General features: G+C 45.7%; 1 long non-coding RNA gene across 1 annotated transcript in view; it reads right to left on the bottom strand.

The window, feature by feature from the left end:
- The window catches only part of LOC125946711 (uncharacterized), a 28,471-nt gene extending 8,094 nt beyond the window's left edge, over positions 1-20,377 (bottom strand). The window contains exons 1-2 of the long non-coding RNA XR_007467801.1: positions 20,291-20,377; positions 3,356-3,457 (exon numbers count right to left, since the gene is read on the bottom strand). This is a non-coding gene — a long non-coding RNA (uncharacterized LOC125946711). The remainder of the gene's footprint in view (positions 1-3,355; positions 3,458-20,290) is intronic.
- Between the last annotated feature and the right edge of the window lie 6,843 nt (positions 20,378-27,220).

Raw genomic sequence — 27,220 nt, 5'->3', positions numbered from 1 at the left:
CGTGGACCGTCGAGCCCCCGGGCGCTGGCTGCGTTTGATTACGATCACGCTCCACGCCATTTTCGCCCGAGAAGCGTCTACCGACTGGCGAGGAGCACGACGATAGCGACGAACACAGTCGGCGATCGTCGAATCTGATCAGCGGTGAAAGATAAACAAGTGCACGTGTTTCAAGCGGTGTAGGCGGCGCAACGGTCGAAAAAGGAGCGCGAAAGAGAGGAGAAACGAGGAGAAGGGAAGGCGGAGAAGGAGAGTGTCGCTACTTTTTATATATAGAGGTTTTAGTCGCCTGTTGTCGCCCCAGCCTCATCCACTCCCCCATTGGCCAATCCATGTCACGTGGAAGCACGCGTTGCGCTTTTGTATATTTTTTTATTTCCAGCGCGCTCCGACCGCCATTCTCGGGCCTGTGCGACGAAAGCACTGTACGCACAAACCGATCAAACGTGTTAGGGACAAGAACTTCGTTGTGATGGCATGCTGCTGCGCCTTAAGTTGCCGCAACCGACAAGGCGAGGGCAAAAGGCTTTTTTTCTTTACCATCCGGCGAGCGCAAACGCTGGTATTTGCGCCGTCTCGCATTGTCGCGGTGATACTTCCAAAACGGCATTATTAGAGTTTTAGAATAGGGGCCCCAAACGTTTTGGGGCCCCAAAGAAATAGCGTCGACACCACTGCGCATGCGCGAGACCCTAAATGCTTTTGGGTTTTCCGTTGGGCACGCTATTTCACCGATTTAGCGGGAGCCCCAAAAGCAGCCCCAAAAGCTTTGCGTCAACAAACATGGCGGCACCCATCGAAGCGACGGCTCTCCGAGTACCAAACTCGGCTTGATTCGTGATAACGCGTGAAGTTTGTAAGCTAGGAGAAGTGACTGCGGTTATCGTTTTCTCTCAACTAACGTGTGTAATGAAGATTGATTTATTAGACGCCGCTGATTCCGAATTCCATTGTCAATTTCATAGCTCGTAGGCCTAAAGTGGATTAGCTTGGCTGGTGAAGGCACGTCAAGTTAGTTACTCAAAATTAGGCGCAACAAATCGCTGGCTGCTAATAGAATAACCTCTCCATTGTAATTAAACGCAATACCTCGAAAGTTAAAATTACTTTTCCTATCGTAAAATGGTATAGCTTATTTTAATATTTATAATAGTTTTTCTTTGACACCGTAGTGGCGCTGCAAGCGCAAGACGCTATTCGCAAACGCAAAGCCCTATTCTAAAACTCTGCACTTTTGTATGCCCCAACGCTAACACCCGCAAAGCTCTTTGGGGCCCCAAACATTTGGGGCCCCTATTCTAAAACTCTATATTAAGGCCAGTTACTGACGGATGAAGCAAAATCGAGCCTCAAAAACTTCTCCGCAGGGCGCGATCGAAGTTTTCCACGGATTTCTTCGGGCGGCGCGTTTGCTGTCGTCTGCCACGGCAGGCCCGACGTAGGCAGCGCCACTGTCGATATCGCGCCTCGATCGCGCTGGCCCCGCCGAGCGCGACAGTGGAACGGAAGAGGAGGGAAGCGGTTGGCGCTACTCTTTATATATAGGGCTTTTAGTCGTGCCTAAAATCCCTATATAGAAAAGGTACCGCCGTCTACTTTTTACTCCGCCGTCTCCTCTCCTAAAGCGCTCGGGGTCATTCTTTACTTTGTGCTTGCGAAAGCAAGTCGACGGTGGCGCCCCTAGAAAGTGTACGTTGAAGCTTTCAGGCCGGGCACGCGCCGCCCCCGCCGCCGGCAACGGCGGCTGCAGGCGCAGAAATACATTCGACATGGCGCTGAGGCGGAAAAAAACAAAATATACAGAAGTGAAAGCGCGCGCTATCATCGTCCAATAGGAGATACAGGAGAGAGAGAAGCGGCGTTGATCAAAGGATGGCGGTACTTGTCTAGTAGAGGGGTTTTAGTCGTGCTACTGTCGGCGCTATGGAACCTTTATCGTCCCACGTTGAACCGCTCGTGACTGCATCATCATGCGAGACAGAAAAGCGTGGCCGGAGGTGCCAGTTCGCTGTCGACGAAGTAAGAGACCACCGCAACGCAGCGAAACGTGCTAAGCGGGCTGCTGCAGCAAAATAACGTGCACCCCCCACGTCCTCGACAACGCGAAAGGCAGAGCGAGCGGCTCCGGAGCTAGCACGGCGTAATACTCTCGCATTTACACATAATAGGGATTGCTTAAGTGCCGCACAGCTTTTCAGTTGCCAGTGCAGCTCTACCACTGGAGCGTAGCTCTTTCTACCTTTGGTAGAATTCAGCCTTAACAGGCATGATTTGCGCAGGCGTGTGTGAACAAAAGACGCTAAGTACATGCATTCCAAATCGCTCTAACCGCCTACATTATAAAATACGCTTAGCGTAAAGTGCAGCCATCTGCATTCTAAATAGCGTTTTAGCTACAATAATATTGATGTAGTAATACATAAAGACATATGAGGATGAAACCCACTGATGTCTTGCGGCCAATAGTTTACAGCGATATCCAGTGAGCAATGTGTAACTTTGATACCTACTTCTATTCCATTCGTGTGTACAATAGAACGGCAGCCACGAAAACCAACGTAAATGTTTAGTTATCTGCTCTTCAGCAAATTTTTACCTAATTACAGGCATTATTATACCGGGTGGCCAAAGTGAGCTTTACGGAATTTTTAAAAATTGCCTGTAGCAGGTAAACTAATTATTATCATTGAGCTGGGTTATTCGAAGGGGCGGACATTAGTAGCACGATAAATCGAAACACATATTAAACTAATTAACAAAAATTGAGTAATGAACTGTAATGAAAGTTCATTACTTTACAACACATTGCAATTTACGAATTGTGGCCGGTGAGCTTGCAAGTTGCATCAACTTGAAATGAATTTCTACGATGACACTAGTTTCTAGATAATATTTCCCCAAGTCTGGGACGGAAAACATGGGAGTTCCAGTTTCTTTTGTGCTTCAATGTATAAAATAGAATTTTCGTAAAAAAGTAAGTGGAACAACAGTGCATTTTTACGGCGAGTTAGATGGTGCATATCTCCAAACTGGGGTCATTCTGGAAATTAATTACAAGTGGATACGCCTGACAAGCTCACCGGGAACAATTCGTAAATTGCAATATGTGTCGTAAAGGAATTAACTAAGAAGTTAATAAGTCATTTTTTGTTAATTAGTTGAATATGTGATTCGATTTCCCGTGCTACTAATGTCCGCCTCATCAATAACGGCGCTCAAAGATAAAAATAATGCTACGTGCCACAGGCGATTTCTAAAAAATCCGTGATACTTAGAAATGAACACCCTGTATAAAAATACCTCGTGAACATGCCGTGCTTGCTAATGTCATTATTATGAAAATTACTACACTGACCACAATGACAAATGCAGATCTCGGAGCCATCTATGCATACGATGAAAGCTTGCCTGCCGCAAAAAGATCCCCACGGTTTTTCGCACCCATCCTTTTGGTTGACTGAAACAAAAATGAACAAGAGTTATAAAATGCTGCTTCAGTAGCATTCTTTTATTTCGGGTGTTTCGACGACGACTAAGTAATATTTAAAAATAGCCGTTTTGAAATAAAAGGAGGGTTCCTTCGGTGACATGCATCAGCGTTGGCGACCGCGGCGTGACGAATGATACGTGGTAATTAGTCACTAATTAACCAAAATTTATACATTACCTTTTAAACATGTCTCTTCAGTGGGCTCATAGTAGTCAGGAGGTTTAATAGAACTCTCTGTACAAGCCATATGAGGTTTCGGATTTTGAACTACCTTCGGAACTGTAACACAACAAATCTCGGCTATGAGAGCGCGCGTAACCTTAAAGTGGGAGGCTGCAACATGCCCCACGTGACGGCCTTCTGCTTGCGGCACCCAGCAGCGTGCTGGCCGTTATTAATATTGTTATTACTACCTATTGCTCGTTACGCCATGGTCGGCCGCACTGACCACCTGTCTCAGAAGTAACAGCCCTTTTTTTTCAGAATGGGCATTTTTTAAAATATTACTTAATATATTCGTAGAAACACCCACTTTGCAATCTCACCTTAGTAAACGCCATTTTGATAATTTGCAACTTCACCTGTAACGTTCTGTTACCAGCTTTCATAAACGAGTGATCAAATCCTTCTTTCTGGGGTTTTACGTGCCAAAACCAGTTCTGATTATTAGGCACGCCGTGGTGGAGGGCTCCGGATTAATTTTGACCACCAGGGGTTCTTTAACGTGCACTACAAGGCAAGCACACGGCCGTTTTTGCATTTCGCCTGCTTTGAAATGCGGCCGGGATTCGATCCCGCGATCTCGTGCTCAGCAGCGCAACGCCTTAGCTGACTGAGCCACCCCGGCGGATACAAGTGATCAAATACATGAACGTCTGAGTGTATTATGTCAATAATTTGGTACGGCTACTATTTACAAAATACCATTAACCTTCAGGTGAAAATGATAACAGCACTGAACGCAAACAAGAGAAATCAAACTTCGTTCGTAAAACGAAAAGAATAATTTGTGAACTTGAATGACAAGATAACAGAATCGGAGCTAACAAGTATGAATACCACTTTCTCTACAAACATACTGAATTCGCGTGAATGCATACACACAAAAAATTCGTTCTTTCAGTGCTTCGTTTAAATTACCTTCTTATGTAAACTGAAGGTATCGTGAATATATTGACGTAGAGGTCGAGGTAAGAAAAAAAGACATGTATTATCAGGTGTTTAACAACAATAGGAACATCCGGCTACCTGTCTTACACTACGGGAGGAGTGAAGCAAGCCAGAAAACTTTAAAGCGAGGGATACAGATAAAACTCAAATTACTACAATAGTTTACACAAATACACAGATAAAACGACGTGTTTTGGTTTAGTCTTTCATACAATTGAACTACAACTGGGAAGATCACACAGATTTATCTGCTCTCATTTTTTACTACTACAGTGTTCTCTGCCGAGCTAGTGCAAAAAATGGTCCCATGCTCGTAGGTGACGCTATCTTTATCGTGCAACTCCATGGCATTCCTGCAAGATGGCCCTACTTAGCACTTTTGCAAGGGGGTGAAAGCTGAAAGGGGATGGTCAGAGAAGGAGGGTAGGAAGACGCGGAGGGGAGAGGGATGCGTGGCGCGTTGTAGGGCGGGTGGGAAAAAAGGCAGCAGGTGTAACCAGCAGGAATATATATACAGCGAAGCTTCGTGTGAGTACATAAAGAGCCCAAACACCAGTTTGTCTTTATTGGATGTCGGCACAAATTGACACGGAAGGCTTTGTTCAGGCATTGTAGAGAGGCTAATGCAATGCCGCTTCCATGAAGGCCAGCTTTCTGGTTATTTTATTATAGTTTTCCCACGTGGCCGGCGTCACCGCTGCCCTGATGATGATGATGTGGCCAACCCTTTGTATCGGGTGAACGTAGACACCACGTCGAAGCCAGGATAACGCTCTACTGCCTACCTATTAGAGGAAAGCTGGCATACGTAGAAAAAACGCAGGAGAACACCAAAAGGGAAAAAAAATAAAACGCGCTACACTGATGTGCAGTCATTGGTGCCCATCCGCAAGTACTGCTCGTCAGCATTCGAGGCATCTCTTCGTCTCCGCGACTGCGGCTCTGTCTACACCGCATGCACCGTCTTCTCCACTAGTGTGTTCGAAGCCAAGAGCAGCCTCCAGGGATACACTCTGCGCTACAGATGGCCCAATACCCTCACACCGCACAACCACATGTTCAATACTTTCGTCCTACTTTGTGCACTCCCGGCACCTCACATCACGCTCATCATTGCCTATATGCTTCGAAGGCGCACAAGTGTACGGAGCGCACCAGCTCTTTCTTCATAGAGCAACCTACTCGCAAGGGAATTGTCATATAGGTGCATCATGCCAATAGTGTTCTAATGACATCGGTACACAGCCAACGTCGACTTCACCGCCATATTACGCATCCAACGTGTTTCTTCATCTTGCACCCGCTCCAGTGCCTGTTTTGCCTAATCTGCCTGGTGAGGTTGCACTGATAGGGGAGCGAAATAGGCCGCAAGGTCGATCTAAATGGTCGCGAAGCTTGGGACGAAAAGCGGTTCAGAACGAATTGTCAACGACATCAGCAAGGGTAGTTATGGGAGCAGCGATTGAAGTGCGACTATGTTTGGAGGGAAGAAACATCGGGAAAGAAAAGAGCGTTTTAGGGGCGAAGCTCCTTATGGCGGCACCCGTTCCGTCCCCGTCGTAGTAGTAGTAGTAGTAGTGTGTAACCAGACTGAGAAAAATGAGAAAAAAATTCCCAAGTTGTGTCCGTAGCGCGGAATCGAACCAGGGACCCCTCGCTTCCGAGCGCGCGGCGTTAGCCCACTACGCCACGAAGCGGACATGGACAAACGCACCACGATGGCTATAAATACCCAACATTAAAGAAAGGCCGCGTTTCTAGCGCGTTTCTAACGCGTTTCTGCTAGCGCGTTACGGCCCGTGTAAGAAGCTGGTGTAAGACGCTGTGGCCTCTCCACCTTACCTTCAACGCGTTTCGAACGCGCTGCCCAAAGCGGTGGCAAGTCAAGTTCAAGTGGAGGAGCGTTTATGAATACGGGGGGTATACTCTCTCAGCAGTCATGTGATGGCGTCGGCAAACGCGGTGCACGTTCCGGCATGTGTAAATGGCTGCGTAAGACGCTGTGGCCGCTCCGCTCCCCCTTACTAGAGAGTACTGCACGTTTCTAACGCGTTTGTGCTAGCGTCCCCTTAAGCGGGAGATCCGATGATTCCCTCCGGAGCTTCGCCCACTCATCATCATTCACCCCGTGGATATGCTGTGATTTTTGTTTAGCTAAAGCGAGACATTGTTAGATTCATTCGACGTATATAAAATTCCTAATCAATTTTATGTACGCATGGCGAAAAAAGAACAACTCTATTTTACTTGATCATTATCAATAAATACCTTTTTTTTCAGCGCCCACCGTAAGAGCGCCCACCGTTAGCGGCGGGCGTTGACGCCGCTATCACTTGCAATGCAACGCAGCTCTTGAAGTGGACAGAAAGGCGCGCTCGTAAAGTTCACGCCCCCCTCACATGTTGTGTTGCTTTGCTTGTCGACGTTTGTCTCAATTTGGTGACGCGGTAGTTTCATCGTTTCTTAACCTGTTCAGTCAAAAGTAGTGAGTTGCGACCGCCTGGTAGTTGTTTACTTTAGTTGTTGTCGTGGGACAGCGCTGGCCAACGGGCTTGGCGTCCGACGAAAGGACTAGCACTCTACGCCCAAAGCGTTCGTCGGCCTCCAATGAAAGTATGTTACGTGCAGCAATGCGATTTCGACACCCGTACGGCTGAACTTTTCCTGCATCGCTTTCCGCGCTGAAAGCTCCAAACGCCCATCAATTCGTATGGCGGGGCATTTGAATATACAGCTCTAATGGCCAGCCTTCGAAAACAAATTTCGCGCCTTTGAAAACAAAATGACGTCAGTTCTGTTTTTAACGGATATGACGTCAAATTATTTTTCCTTCCGCCGGAAGTGTTCCTTCCTCACACCGATGGCGCTAAGCCCCATGCACCGCAGATGAACCGCTATGTTTTGAACGTATGGGCTTCTATGGAAGCTTCGCTAGCAGGTATATTTACCTTGTAGGCCGTATTTACTTCTTATGCGGTATAAGCGCCTCACCCACGGTGTGCGCATGCATGTCGCATAGAAGTAATCTCCGCATGACAGATGTTTATGAGCGCCTGTAGGTATTGGGGGCGCTCTGTCATCAACACAAGGTCGGCAGCGGAGACGAGACCAGGTAATATGCACCTCTCCTCCATGCCCACCATACTAAACTTTAGCTGACAAGTGATGCCACTACTAAGAAGTTGGCACTCTAGATTGGCATATAGCAGTGGGTATAGAGGGAATCCCTGTCGTCTCCTCGGAACCTTTATAGGCGCGGATTGTACACCCTCAGAAATGGCAGTGTTGTTTCTGTACAGGCACATCACTATAGATAGTAATGTAGCCGCGATTTCTATTGCAGACAGGCAGTCAAATAGTGCAGCGTGTGGTACATTGTAATATGCTTTTTCTACATCTAGAAAGCAGGATAGGAGGGAGCGCTGGTCTCTCTTTGCAATCGCCACACACTCACTAAGCACGAACAAAGTGTCCTGCAGTTGTCGACCTGGACGGAAACCATTCTGCATTTCCGTCAGCAGGTGTTTCGGCTCTGCCCACCTGCTTATCCACTTTTTTAAGATTCCCGAAAAAAGCCTTCAGAGAACGCTGACAACCACTAGTGGGTGTTTTTTTTTTCGATGAAATCAACTTTGCCTCCTTTCTTCTATATAAAAGCCACACAGCTGAGTTGCGGGTCCCTGGGCATTGGTGCACCTTCAATGACATCGGTGAACAGTCCAGCAAACTGTTCCTTCGTTACCTTGCCGAAGCATTAAAGTACTCCTACAGGCAGGCCGTCTGGTTAAGCTGCTGTGCGGGCACAGACATGTTTCAATGCACCATCGATTTCACCTCGGCTGACTTGCCACCGCACTATCAGACCCTCGCTTGGCATCTCCCCTGGAAAGGTCTTGCGTTCACGCACATGGAATGACTCTCCTCCAACTGCGCCCTCGCTTCCCTCTTTCTGGCCCTATAAGTGGTGCAGGTGGGAAGTGAGACGCTTTTAAAAAATCCGTAATTGATTCTCCTGTGCCCGCATTTCGGAGCTAATCAGGGCATATATCAGTCTAATCCAAGGACTGGACATATCGCCAAAACTTCTGCGCCGCAGAAGCTCTGCGGCGCTTCTAGAAAGAAAAATAGGCGGATATTATATTCGGTAATCTTTGCCTGTATGAGCATTTGGAGCTTGCGTTTGAGGTCAAGGTATTCAGCCCAGGCAGCCAAGCATGCCTCTTTGTTGTCCTTCTTGACATAGGATTGGTGCTGGCGGTTCACCTCCCGGCGGGCTTTCCATGCAGTTTTCACTTCTGCATCCCACCAAGGTTTGCGCACAGTATCTGTACCGCGTTTCTGCCGCACCATATGTCCCCGCATGACTGAGCGCAAGGCTGCCACATAGTCATCGTAGGTCACAGGCCCACTTCTCAACGCACTCGTCTCGAGCTCATCCACGACATACGGAACGGTTCGGCTGGGCAAGTACTTGTCCCGTCTCTGGGACATTGGGCGTGAGACACCAAACTATCCGAGTAGCTAAGCTCCAGTAGCAGGCGATTGTGGTCACGGCCCAGGCTGTATAAACCTTTCGCGTGAATGTCCATCTACATAAAAAGGTTGTTAAGGCCTGTTGACACCATGGCATCTTCGATGGATGTGAAGCTGCCACGGGCATACCAAGTACCTGGTCACGACAGTGTGGTTCCAGATTCGCCACTAGTTCCATGTCTTCGGTCATTCGAAGAAAGAGGTGTCCGTTTCCATCACTGAACCCATAATGTTCATTTATATGTCCATTAAAGTCACTCAAAATAATGATCTGTCTGTCACCAACTTTATTGCATCCTTGAGTATGCACTCCACCTGCTGAGTATTGGCAGTGTGTTGCTGCGTACAGGCACATACACCACGCTCACAGGGGTAGGCCTGCAAAGAACATGGGCCCGCAAATGATCCACACTATCATCATCTACACTTTGCCACTGTATACCTTGATGCCATAGTAGTATGTCACATATCTGTACAGGCGTACTTGCGTGATAGCGTTCCCTTGCTGTCACGCGGCCCATATCGCGACCACATCACCCTCGCCCACTGTGTGTATACAATCGCTGCCTTCAAGGCTGTGTGTGTATTTTGTCCTTGTATTTCTTGGCTGTCATTCTGCCAATTTAAGTTGCCGCCATGCAATAAAGTATGTTTCAAGTACAGTCTGCCTCTTCGTTCACTGAAGCCCCGGAACACGACATAGTCTTGGCGACGAGGATGGGATCCTGGTAGACAGCCTGGACCCTGGTAGACGGCCACGAGAAGACAACAAGTCAACGCAGCTATGCCGTCGCAGTTGGGGCAAGTAGAACCATTCGATGAATCTTCCGCCGATTGGACTAGTTACGAGGAACGGCTCCAAGCATTTGTACGGGCTAACATGGTCCCCGTTGAGCAGCAGGCTGATCCGTTGATAAGCATGCTAGGACCGAAGACATACGCATTATTGAAGTCGTTAACGTCTCCGGAGATTCCCTCTAAAAAGTCTTTTGAGAAACTTCCAGAGCTACTGCGAAGTCACTTTGTCCTAAAAATGTGCATTATTGGAGAAAGAGCCAAATTTCATCGCCGCTCGCAATTGCCGCAAGAGACTACTGCTCAGTATGCGGCAGGGCTGCGGAGGCTCGCACAAACTTGTGAGTTCGGCACTTTTCTTGATCAAGCCTTAAGGGACAGATTTGCTTGTGGGCTGCTTCGTGCGGACATTCAACGCAACTTACTTGCAGAAGACAATCAGCTTAAGTTTCAAACAGCTGTCGATCGCGCAATAGCTATCGAAGCGGCTATTGAAAGTGTGTCTGCTACGCGCTCAACGCCACCGACAGAATATGAAGTGCACAAAGTTAACAGCACTGAACAAACTTCTGCCTCATGTTATCGCTGCGGGTCATTAAAACACGCAGCAAACTCTTGTCAGTATATGAATGCCAAATGCTTTCACTGCAACAAAAAGGGCCACATCAAGTGTGCTTGTTGGAGCAGACAGCTTAAAGAATTGCCAGGCAAACATAAGCGACATGCTCGTACACTGGAACTGCCACGCAGCAACTTGCAAAGCGTGAAAGCCGCTGCAGAAGTAAGAGCAAAACTGATCATGGTCGAAGTTACCATTAACGACCTACCAGTGAACATGGAACTCGATACAGGAGCCACTGTATCAGTTATGTCTGTCTCACAGTTCCGTTCGCTTTTTCCAAGTGCTCAATTTCGCAGGACAAGCCTTACCCTAAGAATCTACACGAATGAACGTGTGAAGCCCTGCGGAGTATTATTTGTGGCAGTCCAGTGCAACGCACAGAGCCAGCGCCTGCGATTGTACGTGCTACGCCAGGATGGCCCGCCGCTACTGCGGCGCAATTGGCTGCAGCACCTCCAGCTGGATTGGACGCCAATCCAAAGTCTTCACCACATGCAGCTGGGGAAGACAAGTAGCTCCGAGAAATCGCCTGAGCTCGAGTCCTGGCTAAGCCGCTATCAAGACTTGTTCAAGGACCAACTCGGCACAGTAATAGGTGAGGCGATATCTTCAAGGATGAGGCGAGACCTAAATTTATCAAAGCTAGAAGTGTCTTTCGCACTAAAAACTGCTGTCGAACACGAATTGACCAAGATACAACTCTAAAAACAGTTGCACCCTTTGGGGTGCATTTTTGCCACACAACGATAATCGTCATCTGTCTTGCTTGCGTTTCCTATCTTGAAAACTCTGCACTTGCTACTTTCCTGTCGAAAACGCTGTGTCACGCTGATAACGCTCTTGTCGTTCGTGACCGAGAAGTGCCGGGCGCACAGCGTTAAAGAAAGGAAAGCCACGTAAGTCAGATGACGATTATTGTTCTGTGGCAAAAATACGCCCCAAAGGGTGCAACTGTTTTTAGAGTGAAGAGCTATCACTGTAAAAACAGTTGCACTCTTTGGGGCGTATTTTGCCACAGAACAATAATCATCTGACTTGCGTGGCTTTCCTTTCTTTAACGCTGTGTGCCCGGCACTTCTAGGTCACGAACGGCAAGAGCGTTATCAGCGTGACACAGCGTTTTCGACAGGAAAGTAGCAAGTGCAGAGTTTTCAAGATAGGAAACGCAAGCAAGACAGATGACGATTATTGTTGTGGGGCAAAAATCCACCCCAAAGGGTGAAACTGTTTTTAGAGTGCAGGAATAATTACACCCACTACCACGAGCCCATATGCTACACCTGTCGTGCCAGGGGTCAAAAGCGACGGTTTAGTCAGGCTATGCAGGGACTACAAAGTCACGCTAAACCCAATACTCGACATCGAAAGGTATCCTCTACCAAAAGCAGACGAGCTATAATGTAAAAACAGTTGCACTCTTTGGGGCGTATTTCTGCCACAGAACAATAATCGCCATCTGACTTGCGTGGCTTTCCTTTCTTTAACGCTGTGCGCCCGGCACTTCTAGGTCACGAACGACAAGAGCGTTATCAGCGTGACACAGCGTTCTCGACAGGAAAGTAGCAAGTGCAGAGTTTTCAAGATAGGAAACGCAAGCAAGACAGATGACGATTATTGTTGTGTGGTGAAAATGCACCCCAAAGGGTGAAACTGTTTTTAGAGTGATACATATTTGGCGCACTTGCAGGTGGAAAACATTTTTTGAAGATAGGCTTAAGCAGAGCGTACCAGGAGGTCGAAATGGATGACGAGTCCAAGCAATATCTGATGCTGAACACGCACAAAGGTCTATTTTTGGTCAACCGCCTGCCGTTTGCATTTCGTCGGCTCCCGCAGTATTTCAGCGTATTATAGATAACGCGCTCAATGGACTGAACAGCGTGGCGTGTTGTCTCGATGACCTACTGATCACGAGCCGCGCGGAAGCTGAACATTTGCCTAACCTCGACGCAGTGCTGAAACGGCTATCAGAACGCGGAATGCGTCTAAAACTTTCCAAGTGCGATTTCTTTCGCGATGAACTGCAGTACTTGGGTCATGTGATCACGAAAGACGGTGTTCGGCCGACAGATGAAAAGTTGGTCGCAATCACGAATGCACCGACTCCGAAAGATAAGCAGCAGCTGCAGTCGCTGCTGGGGCTCATAAATTACTATGGAAAGTTTGTTCGGAATCTGTCATCTATACTATTTCCCCTGAAGGAGCTCTTACGCAAGACCGAAGCTTGGGAATGGAATGCCGCTTGTTAAAGTGCGTTAGTACATGTAAAGAAATTGGTAACGTCGAAGCCTATTTTGACGCACTACAACCCCAGTTGGCCAGTGCAGCTGTCGTGTGATGGTTCCGCCTATTGAATAGGTGTGGTTCTGTCGCACATTTCACACGGGCAAGTTCATCCAATAGCGTATGCTTCACGCACACTGACAAAGGCTGAACAAGGTTATAGCCAACTAGAGAAAGAGGCATTAGCTCTGGTGTTTGGTGTCAAGAAGTTTCATTACTACGTTTACGCACGCAATTTTACGTTGCTCACAGACCATAAGCCACTTGAGACGATATTTGGACCCAAAACTGGCATTCCAGCGATAGCAGCCGCCAGACTTCAGCGCTGGGCAGTCACACTTTCTGCATAATCTTTTTCTTGCAGTATCCCCCTTCAGCTCAGAATGTGGACACTGATTGCTTATCGCGCCTTCCACTTCAGTAACCTGGCAGGGATGCGGCCGAAGAAAATTTTTTGTTTTTGCGTTTAGACAGCATGCCTGTCTTCAGTAAAGAAATCGCAGAACAAACTGCACGTGATGCAGTTTTTCGTCAAACAGTATAGCATATTTTGGCAGGCTGGCCGACTAACGTGTCTGCAAACCTGAAACCATTCTTCTACAGGAAACTAGAGCTTTCCTTATATCAAGGTTGTGTCATGCTAGGAATGCGTGTTGCGGTACCACAAAAGTTTTGTCAATTTTTCCTAGATGAATTGCATGAGGGGCATCCAGGAGTGGTGCGCACGAAGGAGTTGGCAAGAAGCTATGTGTGGTGGCCAAACATCGACCATGACATAGAGAGATCTGCTGCCGCTTATCAAACATGCGCTGAGACACGCAGTTTACCAGTGAAAGCACCGCTCCATCCTTGGTCCTGGCCGACGCGTCCATGGCAACGCCTGCTCGTCTATTTTTCAGGTCACATAAAAGGTGTTTCATACTTAGTGGTAGTCGACGCTCATTCGAAGTGGCCAGAAGTATGTCCCATGACCACTACTACTTCAGAAGCAACCATCGCATGCATTCATGAACTTTTCTGAAGATTTGGTTTTCCGGAAACAGTGGTGTCCGACAACGGAAACCAGTTCATGTCTGAACAATTCCAAGTCTACCTCAAGCAAAGGGGTATAAGACGCGTACGGACCGCACCGTATCACCCAAGCAGCAACGGCTTGGCGGAGCGTTTTGTCCAAACCTTGAAGGCAGCGCTTCGCAAGACCAACGCCGCCTCAATTTGGGTCATCTCCAGTTCGATTCTTGCCTGCCCAATGCCATCCAAGATGCACAGGGGGGTGCTTGAAATTGCGGAGGTGCGTTTCTCTAACTGTAGAGATAAAAATATCTGCATTTAGAGCATTATATAGCTCTATCCAATTCTGTTCCTAGCGTGCACCACTCATATTCACAAAACTGACTCTGAAGCTCCGTTTGCGGTGGCAACCGCCATGGCGTCCAGTACTAGCAACTACTTGGCGTAATGAGGGTGCCGTACTTGCTTGACCTGTAAGTTTTGCCCTGCCATTTGGATGATTACCTGTCCAAGGGTCGCCATAAATGGGGATACTTCTGACGTGTTTCTCCACGGTTGGTGCTGGGTAGCATGGGTCGGACAAAGGGCTAAAAATGCGCACAGTGTACTGCCCAGACGCTGTCCCATTTTTCAGCCGTGGTCTGGCTGTACATCAGGCCCTGGTGGCTGCCCTGAGCGATGTGTGGTCCCCTGACAAATTCCACACGCGGAACCAGTTCTGTGCAAGGTCGTTTCACGTGATCGTTCCAGTATCTACATTTCACATACAAGGCCTCTTCGCCGGCTCTTAAGGTAGCCCATAAAGCACAAAGAGGTGCTTCACTGCTCTCTCTTTCCAGGTCGAGATCGTACTACTGAGTATATGTGCCATATCTTCTATAAGTACGTTGCTGTGCATAATGTCTTGGAGGCCAGCACGGATGATGATAATCACCTCTGGTGTGCTCCAAATATCAGCCGCCGCATCCACCTCTGTGATAATTTCTTATATCGTAACATATCTCTTTGAGTGGAGAGAGCACCATCTGGTGGTTGACCAAGGAACCAAGCAGTGCAGGTGGCGCACGTCCTACTCGGTGATTGGGTGGCCTATTCGGATAGAGAACAGCCACGCCGCGGCTCCCACCGTCACGAATACCCGGCGCGGTTCGCATAGAGAAACTTCGCTTTTAAAAAGAGCGTTAAGAAAGGGTAGGACAGAGGGAAATGGCATGGCCACCTCCCCAAGCTCACTCTCTTTTAAACGTGTGCTCGCCTTCGGCGCAGAGATGCCCCTTGATAAGTGCGGTAGCCGAACGCGTATCTGGCTAACTTTGTATACATGTGTCGCCAGGCACGCGCGATGCAGCTAGAGGTCTATTGACTTTCGCCATATGCGAAATCGCCATCGCGTTGGATGTATCTATGGAACCTGGTAGCGCCCGGGATGCTGTTTATGCTGTGCAGAAGCAGTGGCTTCGCGTTCTTGCTACCTCTGTCATCGCTTCACCCTTCAAGTGAAACTGCAGTTAATGGAAGACTGCACATTTATGGACTTGTATTTGCAAATGAGCAACGAATCTGCTACTGCTTCTTAAATACACGTTTCACTTTCCTGTTATGACCAATTCTATTAAAAGAGGGATCGACCCTCTTTGTTTGTTTGTGTGCCTTCGTATTAGAATAGTGATTAACGTTCTGCGTTGCAGTGTCGTGCATCCTAGATAACGCCACAAGAACAAACTGGCAAGCAAAACAAACGCTGCGTGAACAGAGCTGAAAGGATTTTATGTTTGTGTCAGCAATGTTTATAATTATTGTTTTGCATTGAAATATGGTTCCTAGCCAGGAGACTGATTTTGGAAACAACGCTGGTGGGACCGAAAACTAGGTATCTTTGCAGTTTGACAGGTTTTCTGGCTGAAAAAACGTGTCTGCCGCCTACAGATTACCCAGATTCAATATCGCCTAATATCCTAGTCGCCCGGCTCTCAACAGTTGCACCAATCACCCGGGTCACTCTTGCCCACAGATTGGCGCTTGGCTGAGGTCTTTCCCGGTGGCTGCGCTTAAAGTTTGGCGGGGAGTGAGTTTGTTATCTACTAAAGCAGAGAACAACCTAGTACTAAACCCCATGCGACAAGGCAAAATACTCTTTACCGCTAAGTTCACTTTGCACACACCGCAAATAAACAAAGAAACTCCGCAATGTTGAGGAATATGCTATGTGATGAACTTAAAGCAGGAATTTGCTCAATACAATGTAAAGAAAAATGCCCAAGCATGTGGAATTTGCTTCCGTCATCACACTGAAAATGTTGTTACCGCCAACACAAGTCCCCTTGTGGAAGCGTCCGCTTCAAAAGGTGCTGCGCTTCGCAGTTTTTTTTATTGGTAGTTATCAACGGGCACGCTTCTCACCTCTTGATATATCCTACGCACTGCAAGGAGCCCTTTCTGAAACTTAATCGGCAAAATATGTTCACACAACTAACCATTATGTTGGGAAAGTTGTGGCACTTGTGGTTTTGTATGATTCATCTGTTATCTTAATAAATACACTCAAGGTTTAAGTTAAATTATATAAAAATTCCAAAATAATCACTGAGCAGAACGATTTGTAAGCCATGTATCAATTCTATTGAAATATGGAATGAGTTCTTGCTATCAAGCGGTCAGTTCAAAAAGCAAGCAAGCACAACAACGCGGATGAAAGAAATTGTAGGTTGTAAACTGCGAGCTAACGAAGCCTTCAGTATTTTTATGGTAATGTTAAAACAATATTGTAGTAATATTTGAGCATTTTTATTTGAAATATTTTTACGAATATTTCAATACTTCGTTCTAGAAGACCCACAAAAACAAGAAATAGAATTGGTAGCAGTGCGCTATTGATTGCTTGGCTTTTTTATGCGCTTAAAGAAATAGAAATAAAATAATAATATAAGAAAAGTTACAAAAAATGATGACGCGGCATGTTGTTCGTCCATCGTAGTCGTGCTCTCAGACACACGGCAAGGAAAGTAAACATGCTCCGTGTATTTACATGTGGATGTATCGCTTTCACATGCTGTTTATTTCCCTGGTTATTACCGCATAAATCTGCGTACGACTACTTGTGGCAGTGGTAAGCACCCTGCGAAAGATATGTCTTCGAAAACACTTTCCTACGCTCTCAATATGCCACGTGAAACCAACGCAAACGCGCGCTCTATTTGAATATAGTGGCCACCTCGAATAAACGTGACATGTCATATTCACAACAGAAATTATTCATGAAGAGGTCGAAATTACATCATTTGTAGCGTGTTTGAGAGCGCCACTGTTGCAAAGCGGAAACGGGAATCGGGGTTGGCTTTCAATGTGAAGCATTCAAAGAACCACTCTTCGGATTTGGTTGCCGTATGTCTCGGGCTAGCCTTTGAAACAGATGGCGCGTGTGGGACGTTCTAGAGCAACAATTAGTGTCGTGGAGCGACAGTCAGTTGTTTGGGAGTGCGTCAGTTTCTCCGATAATTTCCAGCTGGCGCCTGGCGCTTTGTGAAGCAATGTTAACAATGTTGGGGTAAAGCAAGCGTTACCGTCTGGACTTTTTGGTAAGACATACTTAGAAATGTTTAGGCGTATTGATAACGAAAACAAGTGAGTAGACACCCACATGCGCTTGTGTGTCCCCACTTGCTTGCCCCTGTTTGTCAATGTACTTAAACATACCCAACTATGCCTTACAAGATCTTCATAAAGGAACAAGGGCAAATTTCCCCTGTACATAATAGATTGCCACGGAAATACAGATTGCAGTCTAAAATTTTGCCTCTCCATACCTGCACGTTTTTTAATGCGAGGTTTCCTTTGCCTATTTTTCAGGATTTGGCATGGCTGCCCTTTAGATCGGACGCTATCTCGGAGGTTATATTCCAGGGTATATATAGGAAGGTCAAGTGAAATTACCCGTTATATGGCTTATGTAGCCCTTGTAGGATGACCAAGGATACTCAGCGCTTTGCTGCGTTAAAAATAACTACCTACAAAAACCTGAAGATATATTGTCGGCCCAGAGACGTGTTTAAATTACACCGATCTGTTAGTGGAATGGTCAATATTTTTAACGGATTCGTTGACTTCGTTTGTATTTTCTTTTTCGATCTAGCCACTCAGTATATGCCACTTGGGCTGTACTCGTTTTTGGCCATTTCTTCAGAACGGATATGTCCCTCGTGCACACAAAAGGTACATAATCCCTAAATATTGTGTGATATGGGTTGTTCTTTGCTATGCACACACGTGTAATCACTATTTTTTCCCTGAACAAGCATCATACACCACCTCGCGCCTTGTACCATCGCTGCGTGTACGTCTCACAGTGTGCATCCACATGATTCCAGTTTGCATTTCGGCAAAGCTTGTGAAGGATGCAGTGCATAAACATCACAATTGCATGCCTATATAGTTGTGACCGTTGAGGTGGTTAAATATAAACTCTCATGAGGTTGCACAGCACTAGATAGGTTGCAAAGGATTAAAGTACAAGATTGTACGCATCCCCGTTAATTGTAGAAAATTTTAATAGCCACTTCGTTAAGGTGTCGCTTCCCATAGTTTCCAGCATGCGCGCTAGATGTGCATTTTTTGTAGGGAGGGGAGAGAGGGAGGGGGCATGGCATGCAGAGCGTTTTGTTTTTTCCCTAATTTAAAATCAGTGCTATTTTGACAATAAACGGCGCACTCCGTTTATTTTTCCACATAACATATGCAGTGTTTACGCTTCAGGTGCACCCCATCCAGAAACTAAAAAAGTGGTTAAGAGCTTCGCATAGACCATCACCACGCAAATCAATAGGGAACATCAACGTGGACACGTTTCTGTAGGTTAGTGCCCTACTACAGCTTTTTTGTAGCAGCAGTGACAAGCGAGTTCTAGATAGGATAGAGAATATTGGAGTGCTGTTACAGAGGAGTGCAAGCAGACTGTAGTAAGCATGTGCGTGTTCGGCTAATTGTATTAGAAACGGTTCCTTCTAATGATACATGCGTCTCAGCTACTACGCGATGCTGCCCTATGGAACAAGGCGCCCAAACAATGCAATTGCTGGCCTCTAGAGAACTGCATAAAAGGAGTGGTGGAGTCCAGGTTCCGCAGCTAATCTATAAATCAGTGCCGAGGTGAAATGTTAAAAATGAAGCCAGTTACAAGATAACAAAATTTTCCGGTTGTACGTGCCAAAGCCACAGAGTCATTGCCACGCCGTATTGGGGGCTCCAGATTAGTTTAATCACCTCGGACTATCTAATGTGCACCCAAAGCACGCATGCTACAGCAGTGTTCTTGCACTGCGCCGCCATGGGAATGGTGCCGCCATGGCCGCGGTCGAACAGGGGTGACATGGTTGAAAGTGCATATTTTAACTAAATACATCCCTAAACACTGAAAAAAAAGCTACGCCAGAAAGCGTGCAAAAAAGAACTAAAATTTCGTAAAGAACCAAGTTTCGTAAAGTAGGACATAACGAAAGAAGTGAGTGAAGAAACTATACTTTTAGTGTTATTCTCTAGCCTGCAAACAAGGCATTGTTAATTTGCCGCAAAGATTTCCATATCTGCGTATTCGAAAATATATGTACGCAAACGGAAAGGAGCATAGAAAAACACTTTCGCAAGTAAAAGTGAGGCGAGAAAAGAAATCCTTTGCACAGCTTGGTTATCGGTTTCATTCTACATATGGTAGTTTTGCAAAAGAGTGAATGTCAGTTCTGCTCTTTGATTGCAGTTTGCCCTTGCTTGATATTTCTTCGGCGCGTTTCTAAATATGTACGTTAATTGGTGGAATGCACTGACCTACGTTAAATTTTGGGTCAGGACGAGATTTATTAAATGAGTAGTCTGATTTATGGGCATTGCAGCAAATCAAGGCTTGCGCTGCATAATATCGTATGTACAAGATAGACTGAAATACCAATTATTTCTTGCGTGCGCAATCACCCGGTGTACCTTATAGTATAGGAGTAAAAAATAATCTTGGTATTTGTAACATCTTCTCGAGCACATTTGTTTCCTACACAAATGTTTCAAAATTTTGGCCTAGAACGCGTCTGAGCACGTAAGTGCTACCACCCTATGTCGCATCGCATTCATCAAGGACTGTGTTAAATTTTCTTTCAGTCATACTTTCACCAATCGCACAAATCACGTGGCAGTATAACGTGCTAAAAACGTATTTACTAGTAAATCTCGCCGAAACAATATGACCGTGATACCTGTTTTATTTCTAGGAACGTTTTCTGTATACTGCACATCTTGAAGAGGAAGCTAGTACAAGGCGAGATCAGGTGAGATGACTTTTAATATACACAGAAAGTTTGCTAAGTTGCGAGAAGAGTGAGACTTTGTAAAAATACTCAAATGCTTACAGCATCGTACTTGGACGGTGGGGCCAGGAATACAGGATACTTTCGACCCAGAGCTACAACCGACAGATCGACATTGAGACACATCTGGCGGAAAAAAAAGAAAACAAGTTTTTTGTAGTAATGAGAATGTGATTAAAATGACTGCGATTAGGTAAATACATTATGGTACTTTCACTGGGACCAGCATTAGACTTGCAAAATTAGAGGCTAGTCTTTGATTTTTATTCCAAGGGGCTCTGTAGCCGTATAACTCGCTCTTTCATAATTAATGGTGTCACCCGATGGCTGTTCCACTTCTCGTGGTAAATTGCGCAAAATATGAAAATGGGTATTGTTGCTACTTTGTTGTACCGTCTACAGACATTTTCACTATTAACGTCACTGCTTAACGCCACCGCATGTGCTTCATACACTTGCATGTCACCCATGTCTTTGTTCACGTGCACACGTTGTTGAATCTGTTTCCCTATTTAATTTCCAGTATTAGAATATCCCTGGATTTTATCCACCACGTTGTATTCTAACACGCAGATTGAGTACATTTTTAGAATAGTGATAATTATCGTTTGGAGATACGTTATGAATGTGTCCTTCAGTTGCTGAATACGGAAGTTTCGGCAACACACATCGGCGTACAGTCTAAGGAGGCATGAATTTAAAATGATAGTTTGCTTAAAAACAGAATGAAATCATTTACCAAAAACCCGTGCTGCATCAGCTATATTACAAAGCCTACATTGAGATCAGTATTGCCACCTAGTACTAAGCTTCTGTACTATCTCTCCGCGCGCAGAACGCTGATAAAGGAGGACCAAGCCGCTGCCGGACCTCTAAGGCAGTCGTGTTGCTCGACGGTATGTTCGCAGACATTGTGACAAACTCGAGATGACCTTGCCTTGGAGGGCGTTTTGTGAATATTTGGACTCACGATAACCGCTCTCGTGGATGTACCAAATCTCCCATGGACTTCAGTCATTCCACCCGAAAAACACCACTTTCGTACACTGGTTTTTCTTCAAAAAACAATGTCCATGTCGTCAATAATTGCTGTGAACTTAAGTGGGGATACTCGGGAAGTCCATGCGGTCATATCGTCCTAGTGTTGCACCAACATTCTCTGATGGTCATTTAGATCTCCACTCCCCATGCATGAGTCTGATGCTGCAATTTATGCTTGTGCACATTGGCCCCATGACCCGATGGCATCACAACCGCTGTAATCTGTCATCTAGTTCTAGAAGCACAAGTTATTTTTAAATGCGAAGCATTTCTTGCCGGCGGCTCTGTAAGTCGCTCCCGTGGTGTCCCACACCCCCACAGCACATGCGCGTCCCCTCCCCCTCTCTCTCCTCACCTACGCTACCCCCTTTCTCTCCTCTAGGAATCCTGTCGGGAGCTACGCCCGCGTGTCACACCCCCACAGCGCACGCGCGTTCCTTCCCCCTTTCTCTCCTCTCCTACGCTCTAACCCTTTCTCTCCTCTAGGAATCCGGAGCGGCGCGCACGACAGGTGGTGCGACAGCTGCATACTCCTCTGAGGGCGCCACGGTAATTCCGCGGTATGAAAATGACGGAGCGAGCGCGCCTCATTCTCCCTCCTGTGCAGCGCCGCGATGAGCGCTCGGGCCGCTGCCGCGAAACCATCTCCCGTTCAAGCTAACCATCGCCTCGCTGCTTCGCATCCACACATGGTTCCCTTTAGCGGGAGATGGAGTAATTTATATTTTAATAGCGCCATGTGGATTGCATGCAGAGACTACGCTTGATAACTTGGAGCGTATACACGCACCACGGTGCTTCTGAAGCGCGAAAAATGGCCGTTTGAGCTTTTCATGCTGCGACGGCAACCAATGCATGATTGAACAACGTACCCCTCCTCGTAGAACGCGAAGAAGAATCTGGTGTACCTATGTCGCTATCATGGATCGACATAAATACCGGGAGGCCACCTCAAAAACTTCAATGCATGCATGCCAAATCATCAAGATCGTGAAGGATATCCCTGCAACTGTGTTACGTCAGCTTTCAGGATTTTCACTCGCCTGGTTCTCAGAGCGCCTACACGGAACCTCCCCCTGCAGCGCATATGCCGTGCTTTGAGCTCAAAATACCCGGCATGAAGAAGCACGTGTGTTCATAATCCAGGCTACAGCAGCTCACCTTAGACCGCAAATCAAGAAGTATGGTGGCCCTGTTCACATCTACCCCGACTTTTCAGTGCATCATCTATCGTTGCAGTTGCTTTTGTCATCCCGCAACTAATGACTACAAGGCAGCTCAGGTGGGACCACAGATCATTATCACCTGCTGCCGAACTTGCTTCTATAAGGCAGGTAGTTTGATTCCTTTTGCTACCTACTTCTTTGCGCGTAGACGGTGGTTTGCTATTCTTATCCCGTGCATGCTGAAAATGAAATTGTCATGTGTATGCTAAAAAAAAAGCCCATGTTACATTTTTTCTTCCAACATGGCATAGCTCCTTACCATCGAGCAGAAAATGGTTGCGAAAATATTTTCAGTACCGCGCGGACCATTGCATATTATTTGTTGAGAACCGAGCCCTAACTGGCTAATCGCTTATGGGATACGACGTTTCACAGCCAATCACAGGGCCCAAAGAGAATGTAAAAAAAAAGCGCCTCACCACATTCGACGCTACATTAAACTTGTGTACGCTCGTACGCACTAAAACTCATTGTGCGAACAAGATTATAGTCACAGATACAACTTGGTGCCGCATTGACCCGGAACTTATTGACTTTATTGGCCGTAGAAATGGCACTTATTCCATGTACTAGAGCTGCGAACACATGTTTTACGTTTTCTACACATACAAACAGAAGCGGTGGGCTCGAACTTCTTTCTGCCAATCAACTGGTGCTACGTCATCCTCAGAAAACTTTGTTTTGTCTCTCTCAATGTCTACAGCAACAACACATGGGCAATGTTCGAAAACCTACATGACAAACGACTAGCATCAATACTAAATATATTGCTATGTTGGAGACACACCACCAATGTGTCTGTCATCCCACTAATACATTTTCCATACAAATATCTTTGTTATCGCTACATTTCACCGCTTTTTCATTCCCGTTTTCACTTCCCTAGTGAAGAGTTAAAGGTTAGCGCGCACACTTCAGGCAAATATCTGTGAGAATATATAACTAAGTTGTATGCTAATAAGTAGATATAGCGTTTGAGTAAAAAAAAAGGACACTGCCACAAATAATATGAAGCCTGTTCCGAAATATGAAGCTAAATTGGAAGGCGCAATGGTGTATTGCTACTGTGGTACTGCCGATTCATAGATTAAATACTTGCCTGTATCTGCGCTGGTAAGAAGCGTGTTGATGAAGCCGAGCAAAACGACAGCGGTGAGCTTCCCAGTCATAGCTCGACACGGTCAGTCACTGTGAGGAGGTAAGTTCATTTGGCACTCTATGATAGTAAACGACGTAATACGTTACTGTTAATATATGCTGCGTTGGTCATGTACCTTACAATTTCGTGTAGGAGATACATAATTCTGCATATGCGAATGTATTTTTTGTTTGAAGCGAAGGAATCTAAAAGCGCACTCATTATGTTGGAGTTTACACGTTGTCCCTTACACCAAGAGAAGTAAGCTCTGTGCGAGGTCTACAGGAAGCGGTAAAGTGGACAATGTTTTTTTTTTCATTAAACATCGTGTTTTTTAAATTTATTTCCGCGCAAACAAACAAGGACGAAGAAAAGGAGCAACACACAGGAGCAACAGCTTTTCTTGGTCCTTGTTTGCGCGCAAAAAGTAAAAAAAAAAATGACTCTGTTCCAACTAGGCCGACTCGCAGTTATGCTTAAATATGGGTTAAGTAAATTGATGCGGGGAAGGGGTTTGTGTATTTCATATACGGCTAGGCAAGGGAGAGCGTATAGTGAATTAGAGGTTGCGCTGAGAAGCATAAGATTGCTTAGAACGTTTAAAATTCACCTACCGCCACTCTTTCTTCGTTCCACTCGCGTTCTGGCACGTTGGTTGACTACGACCGCATTGTCTCAATGTAGTGTTTTGGGGTCGAATGGCGGCGCTTCGTGACATCGTAATGTGGCTATTGAGCCCGCAAGTAGTGCTTGCATTTTGCATTGTTGAAATAATTTTATTCTCATTGTTACGGGAAAAGCTGCTAGTCCCGGTATGGTGACATTTATAACAGACAATTTTTCTTATAGATGTTTGCGGTGCATGGCTATGGGGCTATCAGAGAAAGACGACGAAAAAAGAGAGCTTCGCTTATTCTTTGTACCTACCTTATATCTAAACGGAAGGAAACTACGGGTCCATACGATAGCTGGTGCCAGTTTGGCACAGGGTCCTTTTTAATTTTATTGATTTTAATGTTGTTTCTGGAAGGACTATACCTTTATCGCCCAATGCCATTATAAAAAATAATGTTGCTGGAAGCTTTCTCATTTCTTTCCACGCCTAAATAGTTACAATTGTATACTTTTTGAGGACAAAATTTTGGCTGCACTGACAAGTGCAGTACTTGCTCAATAGTACCAATGTGAAGGGTACTATTGAATGTGAATTGCGTGCTAAAGGTAAACTATGAATTTATCGTTTGGTTATGACGCTGAGCAGGGTACTACAACACGGAATATTGTCCCAGAGGTAATATTAGGTCCAGTTACACTTCAATGCACGATGCCTGCTGCTGCAGCTGCACATTTTACGAAGTAACAACTGTCATACATACGTAAAATTTGAACGCTGGAGGGAAATTGATTTGTGTGATATAAGAAAATGGTCTAAAAATGGCGAATATGTTAAGTAATCGTAACTTCTTATTCTTTGCCTGATATGCTGACTGTTCTTACGCCATTGTTCCATCTTCCAAGTAGTGCTTCACAACTTTTTCACATGTGTGCCGTGGTGAATGATGTTTAGCAATAATTTCTTTCAATTTTCGTGTGAAATGTCTGCAGAAACTGCTTGACATACACTATAAGAATAAATTTTAGCTTACAAGAATTACAGGATGCATAAATGCCTAGTGCTTTCAACCATCAGTAGTACCTATACCTGCAATTTATTCAACAGAGGAACTGCAGCTAACTTACAAGGGCCACCGAAAAGTTTCGTACATCTTAAAGAGAAAACAGGAAATGACCTGTTAGTTAAAAAAAAAGAACCTTGGGAAGTCGGAGTTCGAACTGCTCGGACAAAAGTAAACGCGCGAAAACAGACAAGACCCAGCGCTTAACACGTGGCACATTTTTGACGTGTGTAACACCGAGAAAAATTTGTTTTCACCTTTTGATGACGTATGTCATGTCGCGGTTTTAAAGTTTCTAACCTTTTGAATAAACCTTCAGTTGCTAGTCAGCGCTGTGTCTTGTCTCTCTTTTCGTGCCTTTTGTCCTAGTAGTTCGCGCTCCGATTTAGCCAAGCTTCCATGCGAACTCGCCATTTTTCGGTTAAAAAAAAAAGAAAACCTGCTGAAGTTGGATGCATGAACGACATTAGAGCTACGTCGCAAATTTAGAATGTTATATGATTGAGCAGGACAAACGATGGTCTTCCCTGCTCGCAACGGCGCAAAGATTATAGCATCAAAGGCAGTTAACGCTTGTGCAGAGTAGGAGAGTCGCGATGATGACGTGGATGAGGAGTGCAGCGGCAGTGCAATACATTTAGAGGGTAAGATAGTGAAAGGAAAAAAGAGAGTTTCATTTGCAGATGATTTTGTAACGCCGTCTAATGATTGTGGTAACTAGTCAAGTGAACACAGACTGCATGTTGGGCGAGTTAGTCATAGTTTTGCACCATCCAACGCTAGCTTGCCGACACATCCCCAGCGCGCGCAGTGCATTAATAAGATGGGCACGCTGTACGTTGGCAGTCGCTAAAAGTGGCTTCTTCCAAGAAGGCTGTATCGGAGGGGCAGGCTTGAGATGTGTTGAAAGAAAAGAGTCAGTATGAAGAAGTAGTGGGCATGCACGAAACCTGCATCGTGCTAACAGAGACAGGAACAAGAAGAAACACAAAAAAGAAGATAGTAGACAAATAAGATTATATATATATATAATTTCGTAGAGCAGAGACCAACGTACGTTGGTATTTCACAATATATTTCTAACGTTTAAGTTGATGAACCAGCCTTTGACGAAGTATCCACCAGTTGTAATGTTAGAAATAAATTGTGCGCATTGAGCATGTGGTCGCACTCTCTTCTGTGTAATTTTATCCCCAGGCCCACCTAACCCGACATTGCCCTACTATATATTTATATATATTTAGGCATATATTCTAGCAGGCATATCACACAAGGTCAAAACACTTCTTTATTCTAGCGGCCATTTCTACAAGCTGGCTGTCTTCATCTTTGACTTTCTTTATGCTTCTTTCCTGTGATTATGTTCCGTGCTTATCTGGCTGGCTACTCTTTCCATCCCTCTGCCCCCGTTGAGCGAACTGGCTGATGGGACAAATATTAGGCAGAAACCTCGTGGTGCATAATCTATCAGATCACTGACGTGACTGCGGAAAACCCGGTCGTTGCGCTTACCACCCTGTTCCGCGATAGCACTAAAGCAATGTATCACTGTGCCTAATTCTTTCTTTGCAAGATAAAATCCAGAGAATTAGGGGAAAAAAGCTCACAGCTTCCCGGTACACGTTTGGAGCGGCGATCTAAGACGAGGTCTCCAATGAGAAATGATTTAGTTTGGTGCTTTTTGTCAAGTGAACTTGAGGGGCTTGACTATGTTAAATGGCTAAATGAGCTCCGTAATGTGGTAGTTGAAGGACTATCGCAGGGTTAACTTTGCCCACCCTTGCCTTCGCAGGAGATGGCAAAATGCCCAGAAAGAACTCCTGGACAAGACTCGGTAGTCTTTCCTATACAAATTTGACGTCTGGTAGGTTTGACAAACGGGCAAACAGAC

Source organism: Dermacentor silvarum, chromosome 7 (genome assembly GCF_013339745.2).
Source record: "Dermacentor silvarum isolate Dsil-2018 chromosome 7, BIME_Dsil_1.4, whole genome shotgun sequence".
Taxonomy (NCBI): Eukaryota; Metazoa; Arthropoda; class Arachnida; order Ixodida; family Ixodidae; genus Dermacentor; species Dermacentor silvarum.
Note: the sequence above shows the minus strand (reverse complement) of the source record. Positions and strands in the feature narration are given on the sequence as shown.